The sequence below is a fragment of the Ambystoma mexicanum genome, chromosome 5p (genome assembly GCF_040938575.1).
Source record: "Ambystoma mexicanum isolate Mex_15411 chromosome 5p, UKY_AmexF1_1, whole genome shotgun sequence".
NCBI lineage: Eukaryota > Metazoa > Chordata > Amphibia > Caudata > Ambystomatidae > Ambystoma > Ambystoma mexicanum.
In genome coordinates this window covers 585,086,878-585,102,415 of record NC_090930.1, presented here as the reverse complement: position 1 = coordinate 585,102,415, position 15,538 = coordinate 585,086,878, and positions in this window count along the sequence as shown.

The window sequence follows — 15,538 nt, the reverse complement described above, 5'->3', positions numbered from 1 at the left end:
CGTTGCACCTTCCGCAGGACCTACCCTTGGCTGGGCACTCCTCCGTGTGTGGCAGGTCATATCCACAGTATTTGCAGGAAGGTCCAGAGGTGGTAGGGGTGTTGTTTCCGGATGACTTTGGGGTCCATTTGTCTCTTGACTTGGGCCATTTGTTCATGGCATATGCTACATCCCGTGTGCTGGGATGGACCGCTGCGTCCATGTTCGCCCCTCTGGACTCTGCCAGCTCATAGGTTCGGCCACTGTCTTGTATTTGTTGCAGTGACCATCCTGGCTCCCTCAGTATTTGCCGTCTCAGTTTGCCTGAGCTGCAGCCCTGGATAACCTGGTGTCGTATCATCGACTCTTCGTTGTCCCAGCGGCATGTGCTAGCCATTAGTGTCAGCCTTGCACAGAATTGGTCAAGGGATTCCTCCTCCCGCTGTCTCTCCTTGGAAAACAGGAATCTTTCATAGTCTACATTTGACTGGGGGATAAAGTGGTTTTCCAATGCAGTCTTTACCGTTGCATATGTGACTATTCGCAGGTTGAGTGATTCATATATGCGCATCACCTCTAGCCCCGCCGAATGTAGGAGCGTCGCTCTTTTTGAGTCATCATCGGTGGTCCCTGTGGCTGTAAAATACATTTCTAGTTTCTTCACCCATAGTAGCCACCGGGGGCCTAGCTTGGACGGGGGGCCGGAAGTATCAAATTCCTGCATGGGCAGTAGCGACCCCTGTTGAGTCCTTATCACTCTTGTCGCAGTTTCTGTTTCCCCATCACTTTCCGCCATCCTCCCAGGTCGCACAAGCACCTCTCAGTAATTTGGAGGCCGCAAACCTGACTGGGGTGGGGTTCCACGTACCTCAGACTGCTGTTTTCCAGGTCCTTGGTCTCTGCCCAACCGTGTTGTGCTGTCTGCGTCGTTGTGATCGTCCCCAGATTGTTGGGGGCGGTCGGGGTTCCAAAAATTTGTCGTGTTTTCTTGAAGTGGCAGCGCACGAGCACCTTCTCAGGCCGCTACTGCCACTCCACGTGGAGTTTTACCGCTGGGTCCGCTCCGTGTCACTGCGTAGCAACGCGGATTTGTTGTTCCTCTGCACCCACGTGTTGGGCACACGTTGCGGCAGTGATCCCGCTTCGTCGCCAGTTGTTATATGTGCCCGGGGCCCCACACACGCAGGCATTCATGCAGGCACACAAGGAGTACGCGGGACGCGATGTTGGTTCGTCCGCGTCCCGGCGGGAACTGCCGCACGGGCGCACTTTATTGCCGCCGCGCATGCGCGGGCCACAACGAGGCTCGCGCATGCGCGCTATCCATAACTCGGGACGTCACACTGTGCACTTAAATATAGTAAGATTCAAACTTGCAATTCACATTGCAATGATCCTGCTTTCTATTTTTAACTAGCACCCTTTAGTGGAACTCTAAAAACATACTTATGGGACTTAGTTAATGAGTACATTTGATTATTTTTGGGGGATTCATATACTTACTTTTTAATACTACTTTCGACTAATGGAACTAGCACCAGATAGAGCTCTAGTACTCTAGTCTAAGTCTCTATAGACGAAGGTAAAATCTCCTACCATGTGCTGCAATCCCCCTCCTGGACAAGGCTTTTCTTTCCCAGATATCTTTATTCAGCTCATCAACACTCGAGTTGGTCAAACAGCTTTTTGTTCATAATCATATTTTTCTGACTGTCAGAGAGAGTCTGTCCTCTGTTTCTCTTTGTTTAACATTAGACAATCTGACAAATGCTCACGTGACAGCACATCTTCCTGATGTGACCCGTATTTCATTTGGCTGCTGTAATAATCAGACCTACCCATTGAATGAAGAGTTCACTCTCCACTGGATAGTTAGGATTTCTATCCATTTAACGTGAAAAAGGGAGAGGGACGATGCACTGCCAATTGTCCAGGATGTAAAATGTGTTGGTCCTTTCTAATTCATGCAGAAAAATGACAAGTTAATGGAATGCCGATTTCTATAATCTATCCAAGACGCACATTCAGAGATGTGATGTAACCCAAAGGGATATTTATGTAGTTGTAAATGATATTATGGCAATTTTGAATAATTTTCAGAATTGTGGAAAATTGATATTTGGTGTTAGGAATTTCTGATAATCGCAACCCACCTGGTCCCACATGTCTAAGTATTACGATCACTGAGTTATATTAATTTTCAGTTTTAAATGTTAAATCAATGTTTCAATATAGATGCTTTTTTGCCCTGACACAGGAATTTCAGACAAGTAGCCTGCTGTGTGCGTCCATGCTGGGGTTTCAGTGCTCAGTCATGCAAGTCCTCATGGGTAGTTTCTGACATGGATGGATCTGGATGAAATAACAAAAGTGTTTTGTTCTCTGTTCACAGAGCCCATCATCTGGTTGGATTGATTACCATGCACAGTTCAAAAGGATCATTTTTAACAGACAAATCTGCCACATAAAGGAGACCAGTTCCATCCAACAGATAGTAATCTCCCGATTGAGCATAATTCTTCTTCAATTATGAAACATTTCAGATTGTTTATCCCACATTTTCCTCTACAGTGTCTTTAAAAAAACAAAATGGAGTCACCGTAAAATTATAATGTTCATTTTACAGTTAAAATACTATAGGACAGAAATAAATACATAGCTCTTTCAAACAAGGCAAAATATGGCTTTTTAATCATATGCACAGGTACTATATTAATTTGAATCAGTTCAATGTGTCATTATGGCTTTGTACAATAGTCTGAAATAGTTAAATCAATACACAATTTACATACAAATCTTTTAAACAGTGAAGCCCTTTACGCTTCATTCAATGTGTCAGAACTGTGTACCTTTTGTATAACATTGGTATGCTATTTTCTTTTACAGATTTTCTTGTTCTCTCCTTTGAATTGTGTCTGATGTTAATACTTCTGAAACACAGGACATTAATTTCCTTGTTTAGCCAAGTTGTGAAGTTGGTCTTTAGTGCTTTTGTATGCAATGGGATTTCCTAATATTCTGTTGTTGTAATTAAAGTTGTTTACAAACCCATTCCTGTTGGTATTGCTGGCATAAATGTTCCAGGATGTGGAGATATTCCACGTCCCATTGTCTTTTCTGCCGTAATATATTTTCATACAATTGAATCATATACAGGAGAGTTTTTCAGCACCTTTCACTTTAATTTCAAGCAGTCTACTTTTGCCTTTAAATCATGTCTTAGACAAAGTTGATAACATAATTTCTTGTCTGAGTTTGTCATTCTAATAACCTAAGGCAAGGTGGAAAGAAATACTTGCTTGTTAAGGTTTGCTTTCCAACATGTGAAGCAGTCCAGCAAGTTGCCTCATGGCTAGCGGGTGCAAATATCTGTGTCAGACAAGCAAAGATATTCTTGTCTGGACTGAGAAGTTAAGAAGCAAAACAAGTGCTATATTTTATGGTAGGTTACGGTAGGTTGTCTTAAGTTATGCTATATATTTGTATATAGCATGATGGATCCAAAGGTATTACAGTGCTACCAATTACCATGGAAGAGGAACATTGCTGAATGTTGGGTGAGAAAATAAAAAATGTACCATCCCAGATGAAAGTAAAAAAAATGTGTTTCAGCCATTTCTTGAAAATAAGTACATTGTGTACTTGTGTAAGAGACAGAGGGGGGGATCTAGGTGTTTGTGTTGTCAGAAACCAGAAGGTGTCTCACCAACTAGTCCCCAGGATCTGTCATCCAGGTGGCCAGGACACAGCCATCGCTTTTGGATCTAGTTCCTAGGCGTGGCCCAGTGCGGGAGGATCACCTGGGTGAGGAGTCTATGGGTAGTGGGACAACAGATGGAGAGACGCGGTATCCCCTTCCCTGTCACACCTTACCCCATCCTACCGAGTAGGATATTTAGGAACTCTGCCCCTCCCCCTTTTGCAAAACAAACACTTTCACACAGAGAGCTCACAATGAGGGGAAAAAATCGAACACCCGAGCCATATACAGGATGTGTCCCAATACAATGGCCAGGCGAGGCCAGGCAAATACTGACAATCACACACACCTGACTTCCATTACGCTTCCTCACAGTGATAAAAGGCGGGGAGAATCGCCAGCTGCTGTGATACTGTCCTTGGTTCCAACAACAAAGCAGTGTCAGGGAAACAACATAGCTGGTGAGTCGGGGAGACCGATACAAGACCGTCCTGTGTTAAAGTCAAGGTGGCAAGTAGCAACATTGTATGGTGAGCACTGGAATGAACATTGTTAAAACATGTGTGATAAAACAATGCAGGCAAAGTTGAACCGCTGATGAGTGATTGCATTTTTAAGGCAAAATACAATACCCTTGACAGAGTGGTCCGGCACCACGTGGGTGCTCAGTCGAAGGTCTATGTTGGGTATCCAGCTGAGAAATGAAAAATGAAAGTGAGAAAGAAAGCATATCAATAAGAGAGCAAGTAATTGTGAATGAAAGTGGTCCTGCGATGGGTTGAGCAAAGTCCTGCACACAGTAGAATGACTTTGATTTCTGAAGTAAAGAAAGCTTAGAAAAGGAGAGAAAGTTGGTTCAAGCCCGGCACAGAGAGAGATCAATTGAAAGCTTCATGTTAAAGTGGGTCTGAGCCCAGCAGAGGCCTACCTGTGGTGGACAGTGGGTCACCTGAGAAGGTTTTGTGTTAAAGTGGGTCTGAGCCTGGCCAAGGGGGACCCAGGGTGAAGAAAGTGGATCTGAAACCGGTGGAGGGGCACCGAGGGTGAACAGTAAAGCACCCAAGAGATTGTACATGAGAATCCTGAGGAGAAAGGAACTTTTGAATGTTTGTCACATTAGCCCCTCTGAAGTAGGAGACTTTGAATGGTAAGAGAGCCTTTGGCACAGAAGGCTCCCCTGATACAGAAATTTGAACTGCATGCTCGTGCTAGAGAAGCCAGAGACTGTGCTAAGCTCAAGTGTGCCGCCTTGTCCTGTCCTGAAAACGTGGAGAAGGGAAGCCAACGGCTTGAATATCCTACCATCATTTCTTGAACAGTTTTCCTTTGCATACACTATTGTTCCACACCATTTTGGTATTTAGAAGTAAGGATTGGAAATAGGTTTATTAGTATGGGCCCTTTTATTTTGATAGACTCGGCTAGGGCTGCATTATTATTATTTGATGGTCGTAGCTTGCTCCCATCTTTAGATTTAGGATTAGGGGGTTTTCAAATCCAATTGAAGTTCAATAAACAACATTGAACTGTGATCACTTGTATCTGTTTTACTGTTTGATACCATGCCTTCCTTACTGTGTCCTGTACCAAAAGAGCTTTACATCCACCATGATTTAGGTTGACGATATTCCTTAATATAGGTAGGCAAATTCCCATATAGAATTTAATTGAATAACGCCACTAATCTGAACATGTAAGGAGTGGTTAAAGGAAGCCAATGCAAAAATGTGTGACATGGTGAAGCACATGTATGATATAAAGTGTTAATAACTCAATGTGCCATATTCATACTTTAGTACTTGAAGTGTCAATATCACATTTTAAGGCTCCAGCATAAATAGAGTTACAATCATCTAACTTAGAGAATATTGCCCTGACAATACCAGTGCATTGTGTTTTGAAAGAATTAGCTATATCCCTGAGAATGTGAGATCTGAATGAATATATTGTAGATTCTTTGCATTTGATCATTGAATCTGATCAAGAACAGAAGGATCCCTTAGATAGCTCCTCTCTTCATCATTTAGGAAGATTTGACCGTTTAAATGTGAACTTTGAACCAATGGCACTTAAGTTGTTTATCCCTTCCCTCACATTAGAGTTCATTGCAGTATGATGGCAAGGCAGGGGCATTGAATTCAAGGTTAACCAGAAGTCTAGGGAATCCTGGAAAGCCCAACAATTTATAATTGAATGCCTTACTATACATTGTTTGGTCAGTTTTTCCCCAAAGAGGTCATTCTCTTTTTTGTGATCCCTAATTGCATTAGGTGTTCACCAAACCCAAACAATTGTGCATAAAGACATGCGTCGAACCTTATATCCTGTCTCATGCATTTTGTTGATCCGTCATTATACTTCAACTGTACTGCAGCAGTTAATTAGTGCAACAGTACTGATTTCTCTGAATATAATATTAGTTTATTGAACTAGTTGACAAGAGCACACAACTTCTTGATGCTGCTCTTAACTGCAGGGCTGCATCAATGCAAGTTTAGTGGCTGTCAGCAAATGCTTGTGGGACTTTTAAAGCAGACCAGACTAGTGTGAAGGCTCCATGAAGCAAGACACAGACAACAGATTCAAAGTTCAAATAAACGATATTTATTAAATCAAATGTCAGGATTTCCCTACCTAAATAAACTAAGGATAGTCTGAGTCAGTAAGTTCACCATAACCATCTGTCTGTATCCAAAACCTATACTTGCCCTCACAACTAAAGCTAAACTATGTGTAGGGATGTCAACAACCAAAGAAACAGTGTTCACACTCAGGTTCCGAGCTTCTCCTAGCTCATAGTTGGCGCTTAGCTCCCTTCCCCCATGTTCGAGACGGTTCCAACAAAATGGCCTCAGGGTTCCCTTCCCCATGTTCAACACAGTTCCACAGAATGGGCTCGGGGTTCCCTTCCCCAAGTCCAACACAGTTCCACAGAATGGTCTCAGAGTTCCCTTCTCCAAGTTGAGCACAGTGCCACAGAATGGTCTTGTGGTTCCGTTCCCCAAATTCAACACAGTTCCATAAGTTTCAAATTTAAAGTCACATTTATTTTATGACTTGAACGCACTTAGGGTGACCAGCCTCAGCCTCTAGACTTCTCTTGGTTTACTTTCACTCTATCCAATAGTGTTTTGCTTTTTTATCATTTGACTTTGTTTGCAAATAATGTCTCTTTAAATTCACTCCACTTTCTGTTACATTTTTGTGATATTCTCATATCTTTTCGTATGTTCACCATTCAAACCTCATTACATTCTTGACAACTTGTTCAGTATTCATTATTTCATGTTGTGTCTCCAGACCCCCTTTCCATAGATCTTTGCTCGACTGGCATCAGGCGTTACACACACCATGCCTATGGAATGCCCCGGCCTGAGTGATGCTTCCCTGTCACTCACCAGTGTTTGGCCGCTCCTCCGGGTTCTCTGGTTTTGCTCTTGGGTACTTGCTGGCTCTGCTCTCTCTAACACAGAGGTCCAGTGATTAGCACCCGCATCTTCCAGACCTTTCTGCAGCGTTCAGCAGCTTCTCACTCCCAACTGGGATCCCTCAGTAATGGGCTCCACTCAGCTCCAGACCCTCTCGTGGCCCGCTCCAGCCTCAGCATTTTTCTGGCTTCTCGGCAGTCAGCTTCCTTTTCACCTGTCCATGCTCTGCCTGCTCCAATTCAGCATGCCGTGCTCTCCTGCCCAACTGGTTCCCTGCTCTCATGCTTTCTTCCTCTTTATACATCTGCAACCATTTAACAGGTTGCAGGTGACAGTTGTTAATTCTCATTACTTGGCCATAGTTATTGTGACATGCCTAGCCCTCACAACAGTCCTCAGGCCACCTCCTCCTCATCTCACTACCAGAATGGTGAAATAACATGTTAGTATGCACTACTCCTAGTCGCCTCTTCCTCATCTCAGTACTATGATGGTGTGTATGGTGGAAAATGAAGAGAGATGGTTTGCAACAGCCTATAAAGTCAGGCGGAGGGTAAGTTTGGTTCTCACCAAAAGATGGGGATATCATGTCTCGCCTGCGGATATCCTCTGGCCATTCCACACGGACCCTCCATCCATGTGATCCTCTCTCGCATCTCCATCTCCATGGTGAGGATTCAAATGTGATGGCCTTTCCCTGGCCACCTGAGAAGAGAATCCAAGGTAAGTAGGTGAAAGGATACCCTACAGGTTTCGCACACTAGCTAATTCTTTAATTGCAAAGTTTGTACACGCTTTCCTGCTAATAGGTTTTGACTGCATAAGGGCAGTTTAAAAAACAAAAAATGCTCATGTAAATAATTTGGATATCTTTTTTAAAACAATTTTAATGTGATATAGTTTATACATAATCTTTTCACATACAACTAAAATATATTCAACAATGCTAAAAAATATACTATATATGCTTAGATATACATAACAAACAAATAATAATTCCATTAATTCATGCTTCATAAATAATTGCAATACTTAAAATCGGTTAAATTCAATAACAGCATTTACATTAAAACATACAAGAACAACCAAAAGTAACACTTATTTAATTTCACTCAAGACTTTCAACAATCTCACACCAAAGCCTATAAAGTGCTATCTGCAATGTCATTTTCTTTGTGTTCAAGCAATATATCCAGCAGGACTCACTTTGTATAGATTCCAATTCATGGACAAATTGCCCTAAGTTATTCATGTAAACAGGACCAAACTCCTTATAATCAGTTAAGACATGTTTCCCAGTTTCAGTAACAGTACTTACTGCAAATTCGGCAATACATCTTAACAATATCTAATTTCAACTTCAAGCCTAATACAGACAGAACTGGGAGTCGATTAAAATGCATTAATAAAAGGAATCTGCGCATGACCGCTGAAGGACAAAGAAGTAGGTAGCTTTGTGGAGCTTTGAATAGATACATTCTCTCTATTATACATGCATAATTCTTCATCATTGATAAACAATCTACAATTTGAAGCTAGTCCCATCTCTCAGCTTTCCTTAGAAAAGGTCTTTCCATTATATCCTAATTCTCATTCAGATTTGGATACCAACTGATTTCATTAAAAAGTATGTTACATTCACCACAAAATTTTAATTTTGTTTTTTGTTGGGTTTTTTGGCATTTCAAATTTTTATTCCAACGGTGCAATCACAAACAGCACTAGTGTTTACAATATCTCTGGTATACAATCAATAGTGCACATAAAAATTATTTTGCAAAAGAAAAACAAATAATAGCCAACAGTGGAAGACAAAAGGACAAAAGAAGAAAGAAAGAAAGGAGAAAAAAAAAAACAATTGATAAACCAACAGAACCATCAGTGTAATTTCAATGGAACAAGGATCACAAATCACAAGCAATATTAAACATAGCAAGCATACATTCTAAATACAGAGGCATTTCATAGTGCAATAAAAGCAGGATTTAACCATAAACCTCCAAGAATCTACTCCAATGTCCCAAAATGTCTCAAGTTCATCCGAATTCTTGTATATTGTCCTCTCATAAAATGAAACTGTCGAAAGTTCATCCACCCATTCATCAATATTGAAGGAGCTTGTCGACTTCCATGACCTTAATATCATCCTCTTAGCAAACATACTGGCACGTAGGATCCAAGTCGTCTGACCAAAAGACATATCTTCAAGCCCAGACACATCCCCCAGGATAAATAAGGCAGCTGAGGGGAATCACACTGCTCAAAATCAGACCCCACCTCTCGCAGACATCCCCCAAAATTGTGTTGTTTTAGTACAAAACCATAGCAGATGACTGATGGAGCCTTTAGCAGCCTTACATTTCCATAAAGTTCATTATCCACGAGATGTCTCTTAAACAACCTGACTGGGGTCCAGTATGACTGGAAGAGCGGCTTCGTCTGCGATGCTCTGAGGCCCCAGTCCAGACTCACCAATCGGGTACTCTCACAGCAGCGCCACCATCAGGCATCATCAATGTTTTCTCCAAGTTCCTCTGCCCAGATCATTGGCAAGCTCGAGTCAATCTTTCTGAATGATTTTTAAAAAACCATACATCGTGGCAGCCGGGTGAGTAGCACTCTCACACAGCTGTAACACTGACCAGGCTACATTCAGTTATAACAAATCAACATCTCCAAAGCAAGCCATGACAATACCTTCCAGTTTTCTGTAGTCAGAAAATGACCAACCAGCCATATCATAAGTTTGACATAACTGTGCGTATGGGATCCAATTTCCACCATCTATTAGGTCACGGAGGTACTTTATTCCCACCAGAAACCATTCTGGCCAGAAAAGGACCTTTCCTTGACTTTTCAGGGCAGGATTCAGCCAAATTGAGGCATCCAAATGCAGGTAGGGTTCTGCTCCCATGCGCCTCGAGATGTCACACCAGCAATCCTGAAGAAAACTGGTCAGAGCATTCCCTCCCTTCATTCCACATTTCTTTGAAGTCAACAGGGCTCTAGGCTCCAACTGGGATACAGCACCACATTCCCATTGCACACAGTGTGAGCAGTCAACCTCCGGAACAAGGAACTGACACAGATGTCGAGTCGTAAAGGAGAGATGGTATTCAGTGAAATTAGGCAATTTCATCCCACCCTTCTTCAAAGGCAATTGCAATTTCCATATAGCCAATCTCGGAGGCTTATTGTTCCAAATAAACTTCTGCAAAAGTTTATCTATTGTCTTGAAAATATGACCAGGAACCTTGATGGGCAGCATAGAAAGGAGATAATTCACTCGAGGAGCCAGGTTCATTTTAATGCAATTAACTTTCCCCCACATGGATAGTTGCAAAAGTCCCCACCTTCCAATGTCAGACTGTAGTGTTTGAATGAGCAAACCAAAGTTCAACACTGGCAACTTAGTCACATCCAGAGCAATCCAGATTCCCAAATATTTAAGTTGATCGCTACACCACTTAAATCGGTAATGTTCACAAGAACTATGTAAGCACAGACTATTTAGTGGTAGGATTTCAGATTTACCCCAATTGATTTTGTAGCCAGATACATCTGAGAATGCCTGAATGTCATGCATCAAGTGGGGTATGCCACTAGCTGGATCCTGGAGTGCGACCAAATTATCATCAGCGTACAACCAGAGCAAATTTTCACGGTCATTGCCAATTTTGGGTTTAAGGTGTACATCCGCTCTCAGACAGATCGCCAGCGGTTCCATAGACAAGATAAACAGCAAAGGGGAGAGGAGACAACCCTGCCTTGTTCCCCTATGGAGTGTAAATATATCGGAAATGAGACCGTTGGTGAGTACACTAGCAGAAGGACACCTATACAGAAGCTGCACCCACTGCAGATATTTATCACCAAAGTGCATCCTCTTCAGGCAAGAGAATAAGAAGGCCCACTCCACTCTATCGAACGCCTTCTCAGCGTCTAAAGAAATGGCAGCAGCGGGAACCCCCTGCCTATGACCACTTTCAATAGTTAGCAGTAGGTGGCGCATATTATCAGCCACAGCCCTACCTGTAACAAATCCAACCTGGTTTCTGTGAACTACAGTTGTAATCACTTTTTACATTCGCATTGCCAGAATCTTCACAAGTATCTTGCAATCACAATTAATCAGGCTGATCGGCCGATAGTTTTCACACCGCGTGGGGCTCTTGTCTTTTTTCTTGAGAACGGTTATTAAAGCATGTTTCATCGTTCCAGGCAACAGGCCAGATGCAAAGGCCTCCTTGTAGACATCACATAATAGTTGTACAGCAGATTCCATTAGGATTTTGTAGAATTCACCAGAAAGGCCATCCACACCCGGCGAATTGCCCCCTTTAAGTTTTGAAATGGCCAATTTAATATCGTCCACAGTAAAATCCTCATCAAGATTTGCTGATTGATCGTTTGAGAGTTGGGGTATGTCATAAGAGGCAAGAAAATCAACAATATCAGTCTCATCACAGTCCATGCTTGATTCATATCGCTTCGAGTAAAAGTCACGAAACAAATTGTTTATTCCACGCTGTCTAATTTCCGTTACGCCGTTCTGGTGTGCAATTGCTTAAATGAAACAATCACCTTCTGTTACCCTTAGCCTGTATGCCAGCAACTTTCCAGCCTTTTCTCCATTTTCAAAGTAGTTAATTTTTAGTCTGAATAGGGCATGGTCCACCTGACTTGAAATCAATTTATTAATCTCCAACTTGGCCCTCCTAAGATAATTTTTAATACATTCATCCCTACTACATGCAACCAATGAATCCAATCTTTTTGCCTCAGCAGAGAGCCTTTAGATTTCTTTCACTTTCATTCTCCGCTGCTTACCAGTCCTATCAATCAAGAGCCCACGGGCAAAGCACTTCAGCACCTCCCACACTGAGGTTATTTTGACATCATCAGTTCTGTTGATCCAGATGAAATGATCGATTTCATTCTCGATCTTTTCCCTGATAAGGTCATTCTTGAGAATGTTAGAGTTCATCCTCCAGCGTGGAGATTTTATCAAAGCGTGTTGTAAAGAGAGATGCAGAGACACTGGGGCATGATCGGACAGCGCAATAAGTCCAATTTCAGAATCACAACAACTGGAAGTCACTTGTCCTGAGGTCAGAATAAAGTCTATGCGGGAGTATGAGTCATGACACTGAGAATGAAATGTATAATCCCTTTCACACGGGTGCTCCAGTCGCCATATATCAGCCAGGTTGAATTCATTCATTAAATCATCCAAGGATCTCTTGCATTTTTTAGGATTTCTCGAACGGTCTCCATTCGAGCGATCCAAAGCAGGATCTAGCACCAAGTTGAAATCACCAGCCAGCACAATTGAATCCACACTATAACTTTGAAGTAGTGCTGCAAGTCCTTGAAAGAAAGCTGGTTCATCCAGGTTTGGTGCATATACATTACATATAAGCAATTTTGTTTCCTGAATCTTGAGCAGAACACAAACAATTTTCCCCTCTTCAACCGCTTCGCTAGAGAGGACAGTTATTGGCATATTTTTCTTGATCAGCAGAGAGACACCCCTTTTACTGGACGTATAAGTTGAAAAAAAGTTTCACCAACCCAACCTCGCCTCAGCTTTTCAGACTCAAGTTCAGTAAGGTGTGTCTCTTGGAGGAGGACAATATTACAGGAATTTGCTCGCAAATAAGATAACACTTTAGTCCTCTTAGTGACAGTTTTAAGTCCATTAACGTTCCACGAAACAATGTTCAGATGATCCACAATTTTAGCATTCATATTAACATATATAATATATAACTTGATGTATGAGCTCCAGCTAATCAAAAGCAGTAAGGCAAGCGAAAATAAAAGAAAGAGTAAAATGAAAAGAAACCCATGCCCCGATAGGACACAAGGCAACCAGAAAAGCTTATACAGACCACAAATAGAAGACACACTGAAAAGAGAAAGCAACAAGTCAGCACTGTTCAAGAAAAAATCCCAAAGCAACTCACAGATAGTAAGAATCACAAGAGACCTCAAACCTCCCCCCCAAAACCCTGTAAAAACATAACCTCAATGGTAAACGAAGCGCAAAAAACAAAGTATTTCCATCGCCAGCCATAAAGAAATGACTGAAAAAGTACAACAGCATCCTTAGCCAACTAGATTCAAGAGCAACCTATACACATAAATGGAATCTGGCACAGAGATCCAAACAGCAGAAGCAGCCCCAAACCGCCAATACAAAATGGCACCAAAAATTTAGAAACAGGGGAACGCAATTTTTGCTAGTTCCCTGCATACAATCAGCCCCAAGCACAGGGTTCACCACAGTGTTAATAGCTGATTTGAAGGTAAGATGTAACACCAAGGGCAGTTAAAAAAACTGTCTCAATTGCAGCATCTTATTATCTCAAACAGAAGCCATCACTCTCAATGCACCTGTCCCGATTGCCTTCCAATCCCCCGGACTAAATTTGCCCGAACATAACCTTCCCATCCCCATATCCGCCGTGACCCCAGAGATCCTACCTAACCCAGACTGATGGTATTCTTCCCCACCAACCGTTACCCCCATCACATACATCCTGCCATTCCTCATATGGGCAAACTAGTACAATCTAGGCACCGAACTTCCTAGGCATTGACATTTACCTTTCTATGAGCCCAATCCCACATCTAGGACCAAAACAGCCACAGCCATGGAGCCACGTGGAAATTTGTGCACACCCTGTCCTGCTGCATCATCCCCACCGCACCCCTGGAAATTTGCACACACACACCACCAACCGTAACAAGGGCAGCACAGGGAAACAGGGATTAAGGAATGGATTGAAAGGCCCAGAATATCTACACTTATAGAATGCAGAATCGGGTAAACCTGTCACCAAATCTAGCAGTGACAATTATTTCACACAACAGACGCCCTTGAAGGAATGATTACATATCTCAAGGAGTTCCCCAATACCTTCTTACAGAGAAAATGTATTGGAGACAAGTTAGTCCATCCAACACCCCAAACTCTAGGGTGTCAAACAGATCAACCCTGCCAGCACACCGGCTGGCTGTGACTTAACACTGCAGAAAAAAAAGGGGGGGTTGTAGATGGGTTACAGACCAGGCCAGAGGCAATACCAAGTCTAATGTGTGGGGGGTGGAGCGGAAAGTACCAGTACTCCTCACATCAACAGCGATCCCATAAATACATCTCACGGATAGTAAAGCACCCGGAGTCCAGAGAAAACAGGCTCCAAAGAAGGGGGACTAACACTGGGAGCCCCGAGGGAGGGGAGTCCTGCAACGGAGCCATGCAGAGGGAGTATTTCAGCACCACAGTGGTAACACACACCCGCGGTGGGTCCCAGCAACAGGAGCAGCTCCAGCAAATAACAAAGTCTCCAAACATCCTGTTTTTTGGAGACAGACTCCACGTTTACACACCATAAACAGCGAGCACCCTATTTTTAAGAAAATTCTAGACAGTTTCCGTGACCCTCCGATAAAGGCTGTCAGCAGACCAGGGTACACTTTCAATGGCTCTATTCACTTTTCTGTTAGAGGGCGACCACATAAACATACATATCAGCCCTGTCTGCAAACCAACACAACATACACGCTGCAGACCCAAGCAGGCCCCCCCCACAAACCCCGCAGAACCGCCCGTCCCCAGGCAGACCACGCCCACCCCCAAAACCTCCAAGGACTAGAGGCCCCAGGGGTGAAGCGTGGTCCACCCGAAAGCGAACGGCCCTGCAAAGCCCGCAAAAGGAGCACACCGAAGTCGGCAACACTCCCACCACACCAGTGCACAAACGGAGTCACACAACACATCTTTGCTCCGGAGCACCACACGCCACATGGGATAACAGCCTCTGCACTTCATCCAAAAGCAACACCGAAACCGACGTTCAAAATTACACGAAAGCAACGTGCATACATATAAAAGGGAACGTCATGCATGTAGGGGCACGTTAACGGGTGCTTTCCTCTAATATGGGGAAACCGAAGGAAAACAGATATTGAAATGCACACGCATTGACAGTTAAACGGACATAAGTGAAACTATCGATTTATCAACAAAAAAATACTGTATCAAAGCAATAACATACAAATCAGAAATGCAAATAAAAGATGTTCAAATCAACAAAGCAGAATACGCATGAAGTCAGACAATACAAACAACGTTAGCCCTATTGAGATGAGGCTCTCTCAGATGCGATGTGTCGAAGCCAAACACACGCTTGCTCAGGGTTGTCAGTCATCTTTACTCCGTCTGGAAGAAATAGCTTCAGAGTTGCAGGCTTCATCAAAGTAGTTTTAAGGCCACGTTCCCTTGCCAGACGCTTAGCTTCTGAAAATGCCTTCCTCTTAAGTGCCACCTCCTTAGGGAAGTCAGGATAAATGTGAAACTGCTTTCCTTGCCATATTAAAGAATTGCGCTGCCTTGCCATGAAAAATACCTTTTCCTTAGTTG